This window comes from Sphaeroforma arctica, assembly GCF_001186125.1.
Source record: "Sphaeroforma arctica JP610 unplaced genomic scaffold supercont1.413, whole genome shotgun sequence".
In the NCBI taxonomy this organism is placed as follows: domain Eukaryota; class Ichthyosporea; order Ichthyophonida; genus Sphaeroforma; species Sphaeroforma arctica.
In genome coordinates, this window is record NW_014040145.1 from 1 (window position 1) to 4,420 (window position 4,420).

Genomic DNA, 4,420 nt, shown 5'->3' on the forward strand with positions numbered 1-4,420 from the left:
TATATATATATATATTATATATATATATATATATAATATATTGATAATATATGTAAATGTATATATTTATATATGTATATATATATATATAGGATTGGAAATCGCATCTCGTCAACGTTAACAATGGTATCCCTCACATAACTGGCATATACTCTACAAAACTAGCACCAACAACCACACAACCACACAACCACACACCCACACACTCACACACACACCCAACCACCTGCGTGCATGGCTCTAACATGCGCATCTACAGCTGTGCACTGTGGCTGTGTACCTACCTAACACCTCCCGACGCAGCCCCGCGGCAGTCGCACTCAAAACTACGCCTGCGCAGGTCCCGCAACGCATACACACTCAGCCCAGTCAACTCCGCACTCAGTCCACTGCTCAGCAGATCTCTGCGGCTGAGCTGTCGCTGGTGCATTCGCGTGTCCTTGTCTGTCTCTGCCTGTGCCTCGCCTGTGCCTGGTGTGCCTGTGCCTGGTGTGCCTGTGCCTGGTGTGCCTGTGGGGTGTGTGCTGATGCGGCTGATCCCGTGGTGCGTGTCGTCTGTGTCGATGGTGATGTCTGGGCTGACTGAGTTGGTACTACTAAAGTTATCCTTCCCATTCCCCTTCCCCTTTCCCTTTCCCTTGTCCCTGTCCACATGCCCAGCCCCATCTGCAGGGCTCCATTGCGTGCCGTCATGCGCTGCCGTGTCCGCGTGCACCTCTGCCCTGTCCATGGGCCCTCTGTGTGTGTTACTCGTGTCTCTGCGCTGCGTCGTGGGCGTGTTGGTAGTGCCGGTCGCCCGGGCGTGTTGCCGGGTGACATTGTCCTTGCTGTCAAGGCTCATGCCAGCCGAAAGACCAGTTCGGTACCTGAAGAATTCACTCTGTTTCCCACCGTATGCACTGTCCCTGCCTTCCTTCCCCCCCCCCCCCCAACTACCATCCACCTCAACCCCGTAACCACACGGCCCTTGGTTACTAAACCCACTGTTGGCCACAGGGTCACTACACACACACTGGTTCACCCCCCTTCTACCCAAGCCAGTACTACGCTCTGGCGCAGGTGCTGCTATCGCCGCACTACCTACACTGCTCACGCGTGGGATGGAGAGGTTGTCGTTGTGTACGGCGTCGCGCCCGTGTGACGTCTCGGCGGTCTCTTCTGTGGTGGCTCTGGGCGATGGCATGCTTTTGCAGGAGGATAGGGTCTTGGCTTCTGAGGGGTGTGCAATCAATGCGTAAGTGCATGAGTATGAGATAGATGCAATGTGATATGTGCAAGGACTGTGACCCAGAGTGTCTTGTTGTAGGTATGTGGTGTGATAGCAGACAGCTGGCCACCACGACTCCAGCCAGTCACTTCCCGCCATGTGCAGTGTAAGCAAGGCTGTTGCATAGCATACGCGTAACAGCTGTAGAGGTGTACATATACGTGTAACAGCTGTAGAGGTGTGCACACAGCCTCACGGCGTGTGCATGCTGGTGCACCAAAGACAACCGCACCGAACCCTTATGTTGCATAGCGTTGGTAGCATAAGCCTATGTATAGCGTATCTGCAGCGTATGCACACTCTGTAGGACATACCTGGCTTGACTTCCAGGCCAGGGCTGGTGGCGCCAAGGGTCGACTCATACGCCTCGATGCGCAAGTAGACATTCTCCACCACGTGGCGCAGTCTGAACACGGTCTTCCACGTCGCCACATCTGAACCGTGAGTTGTGATTGGGTTTTAGGGTTTTCATGATCTCTGATTGGGTTTTAGGGTTCTCATGAGTTATGATTGGGTTTAGGGTTTTCATGATTTGTCATTGGGTTTTAGGGTTTTCATGATTTGTGATTGGGTTTTAGGGTTTTCAAGATTTGTGATTGGGTTTTAGGGTTTTCATGATTTGTGATTGGGTTTAGGGTTTTCATGATTTGTGATTGGGTTTCAGGACTTTCATGATTTGTGATTGGGTTTAATAAGAGCTTGGTATTGACTACGTGAGAAAGGCAGCAGCACCAATATTCGTGCGCCTGCTCAGAGTGGATGCAAACCCAGAGCTTCTAGTTAAAAACTCTAATGAGTGCGATCTAGTTGGCATTTGATCCGAGGTAATGTAAAACTACGGTGAAATGGGTGTGCTACGCAACAGCAACACTATGCGTGCGACAGCCCAGAGTGGTTACAGTCCCAATACACTTGGTGCATGCAGTGAAGACGTACACATAATTAAGCAACACATGCAGATGGCGCTTTAGCTCGTTGAACAGCTCATAATGGGAGATAGAAAGCCCCATATTCCATACACATCCACTGTGTGGAACCGTGCCGCAATGCACTCAACTAGCATTCACATCCACCCTCATTTCAACACCACACCACACCACACCACACCACACCACACAGTACAACTCAACCCAGCGGATGCCATCGTATTGAGCCTATAAGCCGCTGCCCAGCTACGGAGAGACCTGACACACTCAGTATCTCTTAAACTATCGACCCCACCCCCCCCCCCCCCGCGCGCCTTTCTTCGATAATAAACAGGCGTCCCGTCTAATCCACACACGCACCTGTTCTGGTGGTGCATGGTTCATTTGGGCAGATGACCTCTATCGCCCACAGAGTGTCCGTGATGACGTCATCGTCCTGCGTGAGCTTCATGACGTCATCGACCAGTGACGTTTCCAGCACCTCGGGACTGCACGTCACGTGGAATGGGGTGTCGTTTGATTACATGACGAGTCGCATACTAGATCAATTGGCACACAAAAAAACTGTCTCTCTGTTTTAACGGAATGATCAAGTGGGGCGAACGACAGCAGACGGGCGCCATAAAGAAAGACCTATCCGTTTAACGGAATGATCACGTGGTGTGTATTGGACAAACACGCGCACGGAGAAGAGTGCAAGCCGAATACGTGCAACACGCAAACAACAGCCAAGCAAGTGACCTACACCAGCCTATGCCGTGACATCTGAGTGGCACGTACGCCAACTTACATAAGGGCCTTGCCTGAAACAATATATGCACTCGTATCTCTGTAACTAAATCTGTCACTGTGGCCGGGTATATGTACTACCACACTTCATGCATATAACTCTTGGTTTCCGTGTTCATGCACATACACTTTCGTAGTTTTGTACGACTACGTACACCCTATGTAAGACTAGTCCCACCTACAAACAACCAGGCTATCGCAGATACACACATATATATATATATGACATATGTATATATATATATATGTATATATATATATATATATATATATACATCAAAGGAACATCGACTACTCACTCGTCCTCTGACCGGCGACAGGCGAGGGACTGGTCGTGTTCGGGATGGAACAGGCGGATCACATCGCCCCCAAACAAGAAGCGTTGACGGTGAGGTGTGTACTCCAAATAGCGGATGAACTGGGTGGCAGAAAGACCAAGCAACATATCATGAGGACGCGAGTGGGCACTGGCCCCAGATGTATAGATACATAGATGCATGTATAGATACATAGATGCATGTATAGATACACAGATGCATGTATAGGTACATAGAGGCATGTATAGATACATAGATGCATGTATAGATACATAGATGCATGTATAGATACATAGATGCATGTATAGATACACAGATGCATGTATAGATACATAGAGGCATGTATAGATACATAGATGCATGTATAGATACATAGATGCATGTATAGATACATAGATGAATGAACGCCACTTGATTGGACCATGAAACGCGTAGATCACAGGCACACCTTGCAGTCGTATGCCAGCAGCATACATACACTCGACAGGTATGTGTACAACGTCTGAGCGTGCACTGGCCGAGTTACACACACAAACACTGCACATACGCTTGTTGTTAATGTACATATACGAACCCTGGAGGTTGTGTATACATACTGATATACGCTTGTTGTCAGTTAAGTACATACAAACCCCTGAAGATGTGCACACACACTACACATACACTTGTTGCCAAGATACACATACACAAAATCTTGAAGCTATATACATTTATACCGCATGCGGCTTTGGTAGGCCAGACAACACCATCCCATTACGACCACGCTCTACTGGCATCCACACAGGTCTAACCAGTACACGAATCATCAGCAGCAAAAAAACACACTCTTAAATGTCATGAACTGGCACTTAAATGAAATAAACACACTTTAAAAGACATGATTGTACAAACAGTGGACGGTGAGCGTATACACTCAGTGTATGTACATTCGACCACACTAAAATAATACACATTTCATTTATACATATATATATATATATATATATATATATATAAATATAAATATATATATATATATATATATATATATATATATATATATATATATATATATGTATATGTATATATATATATATATATATATATATATATATATATATATATATATATATGTTGTGGGG

General features: G+C 46.8%; 1 pseudogene across 1 annotated transcript; it reads right to left on the reverse strand.

Annotated features, from left to right (window-relative positions):
• Nucleotides 1-284: 284 nt before the first annotated feature.
• On the reverse strand, nucleotides 285-3,427 carry SARC_06015 (hypothetical protein; annotated as a pseudogene; the record flags this gene model as incomplete). Its single annotated transcript has 4 exons — nucleotides 285-1,212; nucleotides 1,582-1,701; nucleotides 2,554-2,681; nucleotides 3,282-3,427.
• Nucleotides 3,428-4,420: the final 993 nt, after the last annotated feature.